The sequence below is a fragment of the Monodon monoceros genome, unplaced genomic scaffold (assembly GCF_005190385.1).
Source record: "Monodon monoceros isolate NGI ecotype Baffin Bay Population unplaced genomic scaffold, NGI_Narwhal_1 Super_Scaffold_10, whole genome shotgun sequence".
NCBI lineage: Eukaryota > Metazoa > Chordata > Mammalia > Artiodactyla > Monodontidae > Monodon > Monodon monoceros.
Genome location: NW_021703766.1, coordinates 44375448 through 44393112, shown reverse-complemented (window position 1 = coordinate 44393112; position 17665 = coordinate 44375448). Strand labels below are relative to the sequence as shown.

The window sequence follows — 17665 nt, the reverse complement described above, 5'->3', positions numbered from 1 at the left end:
AGGAAACAGCTTAGGAAGCAAGCCAGGCTAACAGTGAGACAACAGGAGAGAGCAAGAGTGAGGGAGGGAGATGGATGATCATTCATTGAAATGCATTTAATCAATGAATATATATATATGTGAAAGAGCATTTCCAATGTCAGCAAGGTGGCTATTTAAATAACTACTTGGAAAGTTGATAGTTCAAAAGGAAAAAACAAGCACATTTTCTGCTTTTCTAAATTAAGAAGTACTGTTCATCAAAGTCATCAATAAGAGAGTAAAAGGTAAGCCATCATATGCAAGATATTATATATGAAATACACACATACACCGCAACCCTAGTTTCTTTGGAGTACTTGTGGATTTCTGATCTGAAGCAGAGAAGGTATGAGTTGAGTCCAGGATTTCCTGTACCAAAAAAGCAAGGAAGATTTCAAAGATTAATGGGTGATGGTTAGATTAATGTGTGGAGGTATAGGTATATACAGATAGGGATAGCTATACATAGATATTTAGCTATATAGATACAGATATATCTCAAGTTGTATTCAGAATAAAAATCAACTCCTAAAAACCAGTAAGAAAAAACCCAGCTAACCAAATAGAACACTGTGTGGAAGACTTCAATGGGCATTTATTAAAAGAGGGTATCCAAATCGTCAACAAAAATAAAGCAGTACTGCAATTTTCAGGGAAATGTGAATTAAAACACAATGCTACCAACTACTCAACAGAATGGCTAAAATGAAAAGATGGGAGAGAAACAATATCAAATGCCTTTAAGGTTGCATAACAAGAAGAATTCTCTTGTACACTAATAGTGGGAATGCAAGCTAGCAAAACTGCTTAGGAAAATTGAAAGTATCACAGTTCAACATATATATCCAGTGTCACCAAATTCCATTCCTAAGTAGACACTTAACAAAAATTTGCAAATATACTCCTTGTTACTCAAATGTGATCTCAACAGATTTCCAGTTTGTGCACTTTCCATCCAGTATGAGACAGGACACCCAGGAAAGGTCCTTCCTAGCACTGAGGGAGAAAAGGCTGCTGAACCAGGAAAAACCTGACTCTTGATCAGCGATGCTTTCAGAGAAAGATGTTTTATTTTTTTAACTGAAGTACAGTTGATTTACAATGCTGTGTTAGTTTCAGGTGTCAGAGAGAGATCATGATCAAAAGGGGAAAATGTGAAAATTAACAAACAAACTAATTTAAAAAGGAGTTGGGAGGCCAGCAGGCGGAGTTCTTAAAACCAACCACTCATGTCAATTGCATACCCAATAGGAAGAGAGGTACTTTGCATCTCCAACAGGAAGAAGGATACTACTTTACTACCAAGTAGGAGGAAGAATTTTTCCTTTCCTGGCAACAGCCCAGCCAGTGAGCAACTGTCACAACTCAGCCAATAAAATGCCACTCACTTCAAACTCCTGGTTTCCTCCAATGAACTCTTCGTAATAGCCACTCCCACTCCCTCTTCTCCTCTATAAAACAAAACAAAACAAAAAAACTCTCTCCTTTGGACTTGCCTGTGGTTTGCCATAGATTGCATGTCCTGAATCGCAATTCTTTGCTGTTCCCAAATAAACCCACTTTGCTGGTAAAATAACTGGCTGATATATTGTTTTAGGTAAACAATTGGAAGACTAAACATCATAAAGACGTTCGTTCATTAAGAAATGTAATGTAAGGCCAATTAGAATATAACGAGGAGGAGCTTCAAGATGGCAGAAGAGTAAGACATGGACATCATCTTCCTCCCCACAAATACATCAGAAATACATCTACATGTGGAACAATTCCTACAGAACACCTACTGAACGCTGGCAGAAGACCTCAGACTGCCCAAAAGGCAAGAAATACAAATACATCAGAAATACATCTACATGTGGAACAATTCCTACAGAACACCTACTGAACGCTGGCAGAAGACCTCAGACTGCCCAAAAGGCAAGAAACTCCCCACATACATGGGTAGGGCAAAATAAAAAAAACAGAGACAAAAGAATAGGGACGGGACCTGCACCAGTGGGAGGGAGCCGTGAAGGAGGAAAGGTTTCCACACATTAGGAAGCCCCTTCGTGGGCAGAGACTGCGGGTGGGGGAAGGGGGAAGCTTCAGAGCCACAGAGAATAGCACAGCAACAGGGGTTCGGAGGGCAAAGTGGAGAGATTCCTGCACAGAGGATCAGTGCTGACCAGCACTCACCAGCCCGAGAGGCTTGTCTGCTCACCCGCCGGAATGGGTTGCGGCTGGGAGCTGAGGCTCTGGCTTCAGTGGGATCCCAGGGAGAGGACTGGTGTTGGCCGCGTGAACACAGCCTGAAGGGGCTAGTGCGCCACAGCTAACCGGGAGGGAGTCTGGGAAAATGTCTGGAGCTGCCAAAGAGGCAAGAGACTTTTTCTTGCCTCTTTGTTTCCTGTTGCGCGAGAAGAGGGGATTAAGAGCGCCACTTAACGGAGCTCCAGAGACTGGCGCGAGGCACAGCTATCAGCGCAGACACCAGAGATGGGCATGAGACGCTAAGGCTGCTGCTGCCGCCACCAAGAAGCCTGTGTGCGAGCACAGGTCACTATCCACACGCACCTTCTGGGGAGCCCGTGCAGCCCGCCACTGCCAGGGTCCCGTGATCCAGGGACAACTTCCCTGGAAGAACACATGGCACACCTCAGGCTGCTGCAACGTCATGCCTGCCTCTGCCGCCGCAGGCTTGCCCTGCTCTCCGTACCCCTCCCTCTCCCTGGTCTGAGTGAGCCAGAGCCCCCGAATCAGCTGCTCCTTTAACCCCATCCTGTCTGAGCAAAGAACAGACGCCCTCAGGCGACCTACATGCAGAGGCGGGTCCAAATCCAAAGCTGAACCCCAGGAGCTGTGCGAACAAAGAACAGAAAGGGAAATTTCTCCCAGCAGCCTCAGGAGCAGCGGATTAAATCTCCACAATCAACTTGATGTACCCTACATCTGTGGAATACCTGAATAGACAAAGAATCATCCCAAATTGAGGAGGTGGACTTTGGGAGCAATGACATATATATTGTTTTCCCTTTTCCTCATTTTGTGAGTGTGTATGTGTATGCTTCTGTGTGTGATTTTCTCTGTATAGCTTTGCTTTTACCATTTATCCTAGGGTTCTGTCCGTCCTTTTTTTTTGGTTTGTATTTGTTTTTAGTATAATGGTTAGCACTTGTTATCATTGGTGGATTTGTTTTTTGGTTTGGTTGCTCTCTTCTTTCTTGCTTTCTTTTTTTTAATTACTTAAAATTTTTTTTTTAATACTTATCTTTTTTAATAACTTTTTTATTTTATCTTCTTCTTTCCTTCTTTCTTTTTTTTTCTCCCTCTTATTCTGAGTCGTGTGGGTGACAGGCTCTTGGTGCTCCAGCCAGGTGACGGGGCTATGCCTCTGAGGTGGGAGAGCCAACTTCATGACACTGGTCCACAAGAGACCTCCCAGCTCCACATAATATCAAACGGTGAAAATCTCCCAGAGATCTCCATCTCAACACCAAGACCCAGCTCCACTCAATGACCAGCAAGCTACAGTGCAGGACACCCTATGCCAAACAACTAGCAAGACAGGAACACAACCCCATCCATTAGCATAAAATCATAATAAGGCCACACACACCCGAAAATCATAAAATCATATGATAAAATTATATGGTCATAATAAGGCCACACACACTCCAAAACACACCACCAGACATGGACCTGCCCACCAGAAAGACAAGATCTAGCCTCATCCACCAGAACACAGGCACTAATCCCCTCCACCAGGAAGCCTGCACAACCCACTGAAGCAACTTTAGCCACTGGGGACAGACACCAAAAACAACGGAAACTACGAACCTGCAGCCTGTGAAAAGGAGACCCCAAACACAGTAAGTTAAGCAAAATGAGAAGACAGAGAAACACACAGCAGATGAAGGAACAAGGCAGAAACCCACCAGACCTAACAAATGAAGAGGAAATAGGCAGTCTACCTGAAAAAGAATTCAGAATAATGATAGTAAAGATGATCCAAAATCTTCTAAATAGAATGGAGAAAATACAAGAAACGTTTAACAAGGACCTAGAAGAACTAAAGAGCAAACAAACAGTGACGAACAACACAATAAATGAAATTAAAAATTCTCTAGAAGGGGTCATAGCAGAATAACTGAGGCAGAAGAACGGATAAGTGACCTGGAAGATAAAATAGTGGAAATAACTACTGCAGAGCAGAATAAAGAATAAAGAGAATTGAGGATAGTCTCAGAGACCTCTGGGACAACATTAAACGCAGCAACATTCAAATTATAGGGGTCCCAGAAGAAAAAGAGAAAAAGAAAGGGACTGAGAAAATATTTGAAGAGATTATAGTTGAAAACTTACCTAATATGGGAAAGGAAATAGTTAATCAAGTCCAGGAAGCACAGAGAGTCCCATACAGGATAAATCCAAGGATAAACACACCAAGACACATATTAATCAAACTATCAAAAATTAAATACAAAGAAAAAATATTAAAAGCAGCATGGGAAAAACAACAAATAACACAAAAGGGAATCCCCATAAGGTTAACAGCTGATCTTTCAGCAGAAACTCTGCAAGCCAGAAGGGAGTGGCAGGACATATTTAAAGTGATGAAGGAGGAAAACCTGCAACCAAGATTACTCTACCCAGCAAGGATCTCATTCAGATTTGATGGAGAAATTAAAACCTTTACAGACAAGCAAAAGCTAAGAGAATTCAGCACCACCAAACCAGCTTTTAGAACAAATGCTAAAGGAACTTCTCTAGGCAAGAAACACAACAGAAGGAAAAGACCTACAAAACAAACCCAAAACAATTAAGAAAATGGTAATAGGAACATATATATCAATAATTACCTTAAATGTAAATGGATTAAATGCTCCAACCAAAAGACACATACTGGCTGAATGGATACAAAAACAAGACCCATATATATGTTGTCTACAAGAGACCCACTTGAGACCTAGGGACACATACAAACTGAAAGTGAGGGGACGGAAAAAGATATTCCATCCAAATGGAAATGAAAAGAAAGCTGGAGTAGCAATTCTCATATCAGACAAAATAGACTTTAAAACAAAGACTATTATAAGAGACATAAAAGGACACTACATAATGATCAAGGGATCAATCCAAGAAGAAGATATAACAATTGTAAATATTTATGCACCCAACATAGGAGCACCTCAATACATAAGGCAAATACTAACAGCCATAAAAGGGGAAATCGATGGGAACACAATCATAGTAGGGGACTTTAACAACCCACTTTCACCAATGGATAGATCATCCAAAATGAAAATAAAAAAGGAAACACAAGCTTTAAATGATACATTAAATAAGATGGGCTTAATTGATATTTATAGGACATTCCATCCAAAGACAACAGAATACACTATCTTCTCAAGTGCTCATGGAACATTCTCCAGGATAAATCATATCTTGGGTCACAAACCAAGCCTTGGTAAATTTAAGAAAATTGAAATCGTATCAAGTATCTTTTCTGACCACAATGCTATGATACTAGATGTCAATTACAGGAAAAAATCTGTAAAAAATACAAACACATGGAGACTAAACAATACAGTACTTAATAACCAAGAGATCACTGAAGGAATCAAAGAGGAAATTAAAAAATACCTAGAAACAAATGACAATGAAAACACGATGACCCAAAACCTATGGGACACAGCAAAAGCAGTTCTAAGAGGGAAGTTTATAGCAATACAATCCTACCTCAAGAAACAAGAAACATCTCAAATAAACAACTTAACCTTACACCTAAAGCAATTAGAGAGAGAAGAACAAAAAAACCCCAAAGTTAGCAGAAGGAAAGAAATCATAAAGATCAGATCAGAAATAAATGTAAAAGAAATGAAGGAAACGATAGCAAAGATCAATAAAACTAAAAGCTGGTTCTTTGAGAAAATAAACAACATTGATAAACCATTAGCCAGACTCATCAAGAAAAAATGGGAGAAGACTCAAATCAATAGAATTCGAAATGAAAAAGAAGTAACAACTGACACTGCAGAAATACAAAGGATCATGAGAGATTACTACAAGCAACTATATGCCAAAAAAATGGACAACCTGGAAGAAATGGACAAATTCTTAGAAATGCACAACCTTGAGAGACTGAAACAGGAAGAAATAGAAAATATAAACAGACAAATCACAAGCACTGAAATTGAAACTGTGATTAAAAATCTTCTAAAACACAAAAGCCCAGGCCCAGAGGGCTTCACAGGTGAATTCTATCAAACATTTAGAGAAGAGCTAACACTTGTCCTTTTCAAACTCTTCCAAAATAGAGCAGAGGGAGGAAGACTTCCAAACTCATTGTACGAGGCCAGCATCACTCTGATACCAAAACCAGACAAAGATGTCACAAAGAAAGAAAACTACAGGTCAATATCACTGATGAACATAGATGCAAAATTCCTCAACAAAAAACTAGCAAACAGAATCTAATAGCACATTAAAAAGATCACACAACATGATCAAGTTGAGTTTATCCCAGGAATGCAAGGATTCTTCAATATATGCAAATCAATCAATGTGATACACCATATTAACAAATTGAAGGAGAAAAACCATATGATCATCTTAATAGATGCAGAGAAAGCTTTTCACAAAATTCAACACCCATTTATGATGAAAACCCTCCAGAAAGTAGGCATAGAGGGAACTTTCCTCAACATAATAAAGGCCATATATGACAAACCCACAGCCAACATCGTCCTCAATGGTGAAAAACTGAAACCATTTCCACTAAGATCAGGAACACTCACCACTAATAGTCAACATAGTTTTGGAAGTTTTAGCCACAGCAATCAGAGAAGAAATAAAAGGAATCCAAATCAGAAAAGAAGAAGTAAAGTTGTCACTGTTTGCAAATGACATGATACTATACATAGAGAATCCTAAAGGTGGCACCAGAAAACTACTAGAGCTAATCAATGAATTTGGTAAAGTAGCAGGATACAAAATTAATGTACAGAAATCTTGCATTCCTATAAACTAATGATGAAAAATCTGAAAGTGAAATTAAGACAACACTCCCATTTACCACTGCAACAAAAAGAATAAAATATCTATGAATAAACCTACCTAAGGCCACAAAAGACCTGTATGCAGAAAATTATAAGACACTGATGAAAGAAATTAAAGGTGATACAAATAGATGCAGAGATATACCATGTTCTTGGATTGGAAGAATCAACATTGTGAAAATGACTCTACTACCCAAAGCAATCTACAGATTCAATGCAATCCCTATCAAACACACCACTGGCACAGAACTAGAACAAAAAATTTCACAATCTGTATGGAAATACAAAAGATCCCGAATAGCCAAAGCAATCTTGAGAAAGAAAAATGGAGCTGGAGGAATCAGGCTCCCTGATTTCAGACAAAGCCACATGTAATCAAGACAGTATGGTACTGGCACAAAAACAAAAATACAGATCAATGGAACAGGATAGAAAGCCCAGAGATAAACCCACACACATATGGTCACCTTACCTTTGATAAAGGAGGCAGAATATACAGTGGAAAAAAGACAGCCTCTTCAATAAGTGGTGCTGGGAAAACAGGACAGCTACATGTAAAAGAATGAAATTAGAATACTCCCTAACATCATACACAAAAATAAACTCAAAATAGAGACCTAAATGTAAGACCAGACACTATAAAACTCTTAGAGGAAAACATAGGAAGAACATTCTGACATAAATCACAGCAAGATCTTTTTTGATCCACCTCCTAGAGTAATGGAAATAAAAACAAAAATAAACAAATGGGACCTAACGAAACTTAAAAGCTTTTGCACAGCAAAGGAAACCATAAACAAGATGAAAAGAGAACCCTCAGAATGGGAGAAAATATTTGCAAATGAATCAACAAAGGATTAATCTCCAAAATATATAAACAGCTCATGCAGCTCAATATTAAAAAACCAAACCACCCAATCCAAAAATGGGCAGAAGAACTAAATAGACATTTCTCCAAAAAAGACATACAGATGGCCAAGAAGCACGTGAAAAGCTGCTCAATATCACTAATTATTAGAGAAATGCAAATCAAAACTGCAATGAGGTTATCACCTCACACCAGTTAGAATGGGCATCATCAGAAAATCTACAAACAGCAAATGCTGGAGAGGGTGTGGAGAAAAGGGAACCCTCTTGCACTGTTGGTGGGAATGTAAATTGATACAGCCACTATGCAGAATAGTATGGAGGTTCCTTAAAAAACTAAAAATAGAATTACCATATGATCCAGCAATCCCAGTACTGGGCATATACCCAGAGAAAACCATAATTCAAAAAGACACATGTACCCCAGTGTTCACTGCAGCACTATTTACAATAGCCAGGTCATGGAAGTAACCTAAATGCCCATCAACAGACGAATGGATAAAGATGTGGTACATATATACAGTGGAATATTACTCAGCCATAAAAAGGAACGAAATTGGGTCATTTGTTGAGACGTGGATGGATATAGAGACTGTCATACAGAGTGAAGTAAGTCAGAAAGAGAAAGACAAATATCATATATTAATGCATATATGTGGAACCTAGAAAAATGGTACAGATGAACCAGTTTTCAGGGCAGAAATTGAGACATAGATGTAGAGAACAAATGTATGGACACCAAGCGGGGAAGGCGGCAGGGTGGTGCGAGTGGTGGTGTGATGAATTGTGCAATTGGGATAGACACGTATCCACTGACGTGTATAAAATTGATGACTAATAAGAACCTGCTGTATAAAAAATAAATTAAATTAAAAAATTAAAAAAAAATAGGTTGTCCTGAAGAGGTTAAAAAATCTCATTGTTTCCATAGGATTCAAAAGTCATGTGCTACTCCAAAGGCATAGTGACTGTCAGTATAAATAATTGCTATCTGGTCTTAGTTGGCAAGCTCTGGTTAAGGCAATTAATAGAGGTTATTCTGCTGACTTTCTTTTTGGTATATAAGAGCTTTCATTTATGTCCACTGTGGGCATTATTACATATCCAACTTGGTAATGTACCTGCTCATCCTTTAAGTAGGACACATCTGTAATTCAAATTAGATCAGCATTACCAATAGGAGCTTTTTGTAATTCATTCCTGGGAGCAAGATGATAATCAGTTAACAAAATGCAGTCATGTGTTTTCTTTCTGTGGTTCTGGAAGCAAAGTTGCAAGGTTAAGGTTATTACATTGAACCAAAGTAATATTAGGTGCAGAAAGCAACAATATTTCATAAGAAGTTAGTCAGCTTACAGAATAGTGCTGAGTGTGGTAAGAGTTTAGAAGACACTCAACTGAGTGTGGGACATATAATAAATAGCTAAAGGAGACCCCATTTCTATTTCTTCAGTAACCTTACACAAGAAAGCCAGTGTTGAAACAGCCCTCATAAAAAGTGGAAGTCCTTTCGCTTCTGGGTCTAATTTTGCTTTGGAGCATAAAGGCAATTCATCTACAAGCATTTTTGCAAAAGCATAAGAGTAAGACAGCAAATGCCTATAAATTAAAAGACTTAAAAGCATGGTTAGTGACTTCCCTGGTGGTCCAGTGGTTAGGATGCCATGCTCCCAATGCAGGGGGCTTGGGTTCAATCCCTGGTCAGGGAACTAGATCCCACATACATGTCACAACTAAGAGTCCACATGCCACAAATAAAATATCCTGCATGAAGCAACTGAAGGATCTTGCATGCCGCAGTGAAGATCCTGCACATGGCAACAAAGATCCCACATGCTGCAACTAAGACCCAGCGCAGACTAATAAATATTAAAAAAACACAAAACATGGTTGAAGACCTGATTACAATGCCACTGTCATGGAAATTTCACTATTTCTGTGACATACAACATTTTAAGATAATAACTAGAATTATGACTGACTACACACCAGGACATTTCAAATTTTAGGAACTTTGTATAATTTCTAGAATATTTATATTAACAACCCATACAATATAATCTAAGAAGGTTTATCATTACTCATTTCACCACGTTTCCCAGGTAATTTAACATACCAGATAAATCTAATTAGTTTAATATTTCCCTTTGAGATGTCAGAGGCCCTCTGAAGCATCCCAAAGTTAGCTAGAGATCAGAAGAACTTCATTTAGAATTTGATTTGAGGAAGTCTTTCAAAGATATCAAAAGGTTTTAAACACGTGACCAAGTAAGATCATAAGTCACTGTGAAACAATACTTATTCATTTAACCAAAGTGACAATAAAAGATTTCAAGGGCAAATTCAGAAAGATACAACAGACTTCCTAAGAGGTAAAGAAACTGTACAATATGCTATCAAAATCAGATCAATAGTACAAGAAATTTTTATCCTCTTTACAGAGAAAAACACAAATTCTAGTTTTGTACCATTTTATTTTCAATATTAAAATTCATCCCTTTAATTAAATTCAATCTAATCTTAGCCCTGACCATGCCTAAAACTCTTTTCTCACAGTTCCCTTTTTATTATTTAAAAAATTAAAAAATTTTTTTTTGGCTGCATTGGATCTTTATTGCTGACCGTGGGCTTTCTCTAGCTGTGGAGAGCGTGGGCTACTCCTCGTGGTGATGCGTAGGCTTCTCATTGCAGTGGCTTCTCTTCTTGCAGAGCACAGGCTCTAGGTGCATGGGCTTCAGTAGTTGCAGCACACAGGCTCAGCAGTTGTGGCTCGTGGGCTCTAGAGCACAGGTTCAGTAGTTGTGGTGCACAGGCTTAGTTGCTCCGTGGCATGTGGGATCTTCCTGGACCAGGGATCGAACCCATGTGCCCTGCATTGGCAGGTGGATTCTTAACCACTGTGCCACCAGGGAAGTCCTGAAGTATTTTTATTTTTAATATTTATTTATTTGGCTGTGCCGGATCTTAGCTGCGGCACGCAGGATCCTTTAGTTGCGGCATGCGGGATCTAGTTTCCTGACAAGGGATCGAACCCAGGCCTCCTGCACTGAGAGCATGGAGTCTTACTTAACCACTGGATCACCAGGGAAGTCCCTCACAGTTCCCTTTTTAAAATAATTCCTAGAAGTATATGCCACTTCATAGTACAATATTTCAATAATAATGCAAAAGATACATGTACAAAAATAATGCAGAAGATTATTAATAATCTCAAACATATTTAGCCTCTCTGTAATAAGAGGTCTAAAGTAAGTCAATATAGATTTCTTTAGCAATAGATGTTTCAGTATTTTATCTTATTAAAAGTGATCTAAGGCTTCCCTGGTGGCGCAGTGGTTGAGAGTCCGCCTGCCAATGCAGGGGACACGGGTTCGTGCCCCGGTCCGGGAAGATCCCACATGCCACGGAACGGCTGGACCCGTGAGCCATGGCCACTGAGCCTGCGCGTCCAGAGGCTGTGCTCCATAATGGGAGAGAAAAGTGATCTAGACAGTCAATGAATTGCCATCATTTAACTTAATGTAGCAGAACTGTGAAGTTTCAACTTAACAAAAATCTGGAGAAATTGTTTTCAGGTAGACACATCATAAAACGTAATCATTCTTAAAGAGTTCACCCAAATACTTTGATCCCATTTATCTCTATTTCATTACTTATGAAAATATCATACCAAGTTAATTATCTTGTTGACAAATTTTATAACAGAGGTAACATGAGCTTATTGGCATTTAGTAAACCTAGGTACAATAAAAGTATTATATTTAATGTTGATGACTTTAAAGATGTGTCTATATTAATTAAACCATCAACTAAAACTTGTTTTCACTTATTAAAGATTAATCTTAGATCATATGAACACTTAAAAATTTGGGATAGCTTGAGTTACATTCAGAAGTATTTGATTTCTAAGTACTTACTTTTAAGTCAATTAAATACAGCTCTTTTACAAATTCTTTTTGGTAATATCATCTGGAGGTAGGGACATATCATATTTATAATGTACACACAGACATACATATATCCAAATAGACACAGAGGTCTCATAGTTTTCCTGCTCGAGTTTTAAAAGGCCTCTTTTCCCTTTTTTTTTCTTTTTTTAGTTTTAGTTTCTACTAGTTGAGCTAAGACTGTAGTCTCAGGAAATGTAGGATGTGTTTACATTTCAAGGACATGATAAGAGTTACAACTTCAAACTTTCTCCCAAAATTACTTTTGTTCTCTCAGGGTCAGAATTTTGAAAAGATGTTTTATTAAGCCCACTTTCTCTAATTAGGCATGCAAGAATCAGTTTTGGAATGTCAAAAAGTTCCACCCTGGCCATGTTAAGAGTTAAGATACACAGACTGAGAAGATATGAGAAATGTTTAATAAACAGCTGTAAGATCTAAAGAACAGAGATGAACAATAGAATAACTGAAATGAAAACTACACTATAAGGAATCAACAGCAGAATAAAGAGGCAGAAGTATGGATAAGTGATCTGGAAGACAGAATGGTGGAAATCACTGCTGTGGAACAGGATGAAGAAAAAAGAATGAAAAGAAATGAGGACAGTCTAAGAGACTTCTGGGAAAACATTAAACGCACCAACATTCTCATTATAGGGGTCCAGAAGGAGAAGAGAGAGAGAAAGTACCTGAGAAAATATCTGAAGAGATAATAGCTGAAAATGTCTCTAACATGGGAAACAGTCACTCAAGTCCAGGAAGCACAGAGTACCAGGCAGGATAAACCCAAGGAGGAACATGCTGAGACACATATTAATCAAATTGACAAAAATTAAAGACAAGGGCTTCCTTGGTGGTGCAGTGGTTAAGAACCCACCTGCCAATGCAGGGGACACGGGTTTGAGCCCTGGTCTGGGAAGATCCCACATGCTGCAGAACAAATAAGCCCATGCACCACAACTACTGAGCCTGTGCTCTAGAGCCCATGAACCACAACTACTGAGCCCACGTGCCACAACTACTGAAGCCTGTGTGCCTAGAACGCATGCTCCACAACAAGAGAAGCCACCGCAATGAGAAGTCCATGCACTGCAACAAAGAGTAGCCCCCGCTTGCCACAACTAGAGAAAGCCCACGCACAGCAATGAAGCCCCAACACAGCCAAAAATAAATAAATGAATTTATTTTTAAAAATTAAAGAGAAAGAGAAAATATTAAAAAGCAACAAGGGAAAAGCAACAAATAACATGCAAGGAAATTCCCATAAAATTATCAGCTGATTTTTCAGCAGAAACTCTGCAGGCCAGAAGGCAGTTGCACAATATATTTAGAAGTGATGAAAGGGAAGAACTTACAGCCAAGAACACTCTATCCAGCAAGGCTCTCATTCAGATTCAACAGAGAAATCAAAAACTTTACAAACAAGAAAAAACTAAGAGAATTTAGCACCACCAGACCAGCTTTGCAACAAATGCTAAAGGCACTTCTCTAGGCAGGAAAGAGACCAGCAACTTAAAACAATCTTGTATCAATACATTTATAGACTGCTACATCAAAACCTCATGGGAACAGCAAATCCCAAAACTATAATAGATACACACACAAAAAAGAAAAAGCAATCCAAACGTAGCACTAAAGATGGTCATCAAATCACAGAGAACAAAAGAGGAAGGGGAGCAAAAAGATGTACAAAAATAAATCCAAAGCAGTTAACAAAATGGCAGTAAGAACATACACATCGATAATTACCTTAAATGTAAATGGACTAAATGCTCCAACCAAAAGGCATAAACTCACTGAATGGATACAAAAACAATACCCATATATATGGGTAAAAGAGACCCACTTCAGATCTAGGGACACATACAGACTGAAAGCAAGGGGATGGAAAGAGGTATTCCATGCAAATGGGAATCAAAAGAAAGCTGGAGTAGCAATACTTTTATCAGACATAATAGACTTTAAAATAAAGACTGTTACAAGAGACAAAGAAGAACACTACGAAACGGTCAAGGGATCAATCCAAGAAGAAGATATAATGATTTTAAATAAATATGTACCCAACACAGGAGCATTTCAATATATAAGGCAAATACTAACAGCCATAAAAGGAGAAATTGACAGTAACACAATAATAGTGGGGGATTTTAACACCCCACTTTCATCAATGGACAGATTATCCAGACATAAAATCAGTAAGGAAACACAGGCCTTAAATGACACATTAGAGCAGATGTTCTTAACTGGTATTTATAGAGCATTCCATCCAAAAGCAGCAGAATACATATTTTTTTTAAGTGCACATGGAACTTTCTCCAGGATTGACCATACGCTGGGCACATGAAAAGATGTTCAATGTCACTATTAGAGAAATGCAAATGAAAACTACAACGAGATATCAACTCACATCAGTAAGAATGGTTATCATCAAAAAATCCACAAACAGGACTTCCCTGGCAGTCCAGTGGTTAAGACTCTGCGCTCCCAATGCAGGGGGCATGGCTTTGATGCCTGGTCAGGGAACTAAGATCCCACGTGCCGTGTGGCATGGCCAAAAATTAACAAATAAAATCCACAAATAATAAATGCTGGAGAGGGTGTGGAGAGAAGTGAACCCTCCTATACTGTTGGTTGGAATGTAAACTGGTACAGCCACTGTAGAGAACAGTATGGAGGTTCCTTAAAAAACTAAAAATAGAGCTACCATATGATCCTGCAATCCCACTCCTGGGCATATATCTGGAGAAAACCATAATTCGAAAAGATACATGCACCCCAATGTTCATAGCAACACTGCTTACAATAGCTAAGACATGGAAGCAACCTAAACGTCCATCGACAGATGAATGGATAAAGGTGTGGTACATATATACAATGGAATACTACTTAGGCATTAACAAGAATGAAATAATGCTATCTGCAGCAACATGGATGGACCTGGAGATTATCATACTAAGTGAAGTAAGTCAGAGAAAGACAAATACCATATGATACCACTTATATGTGGAATCTAAAAAAAAAAAAAAAGATACAAATGAACTTATTTACAAAACAGAAACAGACTCACAGATTTATAAAACTTACAATTACCAAAAGGGAAAGGTTGTGGGGAGGGATAAATTGGGAGTTTGGGATTTACATATATGCACCACTATATTTAAAATAGATAACTAGGGAATTCCCTGGCAGTCCAGTGGTTAGGACTCCGTGCTTCCACTTCAGGGGGCATGAATTTGATCCCTGGTTAGGGAACTAGACCCCTCATGCCATGCGGCCCATTGTCTGGATGTTCCACACTTCATTTATCCATTCACTTACTGAAGGACATCTTGGTTACTTCCAAGTTTTGGCAATCATGAATAAAGCTGCTATAAACTTCCCTATACTAGTTTTTTTTAAAAAAATAGATAACCAACAAGGACCTACTGTAAAGCACAGGGAACTCTACTCAATGTTCTGTAATAACTTAAATGGGAAAAGAATTTGAAAAAGAATAGATATATGTACATGTATAACTAAATCACTTTGTTGTACACCTGAAATTAACACAGCATTGTAAATCAACTATACTCCAATATAAAATAAAAATTAAGAGAAAAATAGAATAGCTCCCAAAGGCTAAAGGAACAACTTGACCCCCCACCCCAAATAACAATGTTGGATTGTGTATCTGTCTGTATGTGTATTATAATAAATATTTATGGACCCATACACATATAAATGACGTACACACATACAAATGAGGTAGGAACAACAGTTCCTTATAGAAGAATTCTTATTAGTAAATATAGAAGAAATAAGGAAGGTAAAAAAAATCATCATTAGCTAATCACAATTTTAATTGTTGCAGGCAAGATCCACTAATGAATGTTAAAATCAGTGAATGAAAGTTTAATGAGAAACAAGATAGTGATGTAGCTTCAAAGTATCTCCCCAAATTTATTAACTCCAAAGAGAAAAACAGTAAATTTACAATGGAAAATCTGACAGACCTTACCGTAACCAAGTGATCAAGGCTAACATCACCAGTAATAGCACATATTGTATCCCTTGATGTAATGTGAAGAGGGTACATCGCCACTGAGGTATTCTTCCCTCCAAAATCTATCAATTCAATCTAATCATGAGAAAACATTAGATAAATCCAAACTGATGAATATCCTACAAATACCTGACTTACTGCTAAACCTAAAGCCATGCAGAATTTTTCCTATTTTCTAAGTTTTATAGCATTTTATATGTGGGTCTATAATTCATTTTGAGTTAATTTTTTATTAAGGGATAAGGTCTCTGTCAGGGTTACTTTTTTTTATCCTTTTGCATATGGACATTCAATTATTCCAGCATCATGTTTTGAAATGACTTATCCTTTCTCTGTTGAACTGCCTTCGTGCTATACTGAAAAAAAAATCAATTGACCGTATACATATGAGTCTATTTCTAGAGTCTCTATTCTATTCCCTTGATCTATATGTCTATTCTTTCACTAATAATATGCTGCTTTGATTATCGTAGCTTTACATTAAGTCTTGAAATCAGATAATGTGAATCCTACAACATTTTTTCCAGAATTGTATTGGCTACTTCTGTTCCTTTGCCTTTCCATAAAATTTTAGCATCAACTTGTTGATATCTACAAAAAAGACTTCTGGTATTCTGATTTGAATTGACTTAAATCTATAGCTCAAACTGGAAAGAACTGACACCTTAACAATATTGAGTGATCCAATACATGAATAAAAATCTATATGTGGTGGGGGAGGGATAAACTGGGAGTTTGGAATTGACATACACACACTACTATATTTAAAATAGATAACCAACAAAGATCTACTGTATAGCACAGGGAACTCAGCTCAATATTCTGTAATAACCTGCATGGGAAAAGAATTTGAAAAAGAAGAGATACATATGTATGTATAACTGAATCACTTTGCTGTACACCTGAAACTAACACAACATTGTTAATCAACTATACTCCAGTATAAAATAAAAATTTTAAATAGGGCTTTCCTGGTGGCACAGTGGTTAAGAATCCACCTGCCAATGCAGGGGACATGGGTTCGAGCCCTGGTCTGGGAAGATCCCACATACCGTGGAGCCACTAAGCCCGTGTGCCACAATTACTGAGCCTGCACTCCAGAGCCCACGTGTCACAACTACTGAAGCCCACGCGCCTAGAGCCCATGCTCTGTAACAAGAAGCCACTGCAATGAGAAGCCCGCGTGCTGCAACGAAGAGAAGCCCCCACTCACCACAACTAGAGAAAAGCCTGTGCACAGCAACAAAGACCCAACACAGCCAAAAGAAAAAAAAAAATTAAGTGTAGTCTGTTGTGTTTTTACATGTGTATATACCTGCAGAAATATCAAGATAATGGACGTATTCATCACCTGCAAAAGTTTCTTGGTACATTTTTGTATATAGCCTCCTTTCTATTCCTTATCCCCAAGCAAGAACTGATCTTTGTGACTACATATTAGTATACATTTTCGACAATTTTATATAAGTGGTATTTTGTTTGTTACATTTAGCATAATTATTTTGACATTCATCCCTTTTATGTTGCTGTTTTGTATTCCATTTTGTGGATGTACAAAAATGTCTTTACCCTTTTTTTGTGTGTGTGTGGTAGGCGGGCCTCTCACTGCCGTGGCCTCCCTCGCTGCGGAGCACAGGCTCCAGACACGCAGGCTCAGCGGCCATGGCTCACGGGCCCAGCCGCTCCACGGCACGTGGGATCCTCCCGGACTGGGGCACGAACCTGCATCCCCTGCATCGGCAGGCGGACCC

At 38.4% G+C, this 17665-nt stretch overlaps 1 long non-coding RNA gene across 1 annotated transcript in view; it reads right to left on the bottom strand.

Moving 5' to 3' along the window:
* The window catches only part of LOC114889520, a 38639-nt gene that overhangs the window by 10109 nt on the left and 10865 nt on the right, over positions 1-17665 (bottom strand). The gene's annotated exons all lie outside the window — the stretch shown is intronic.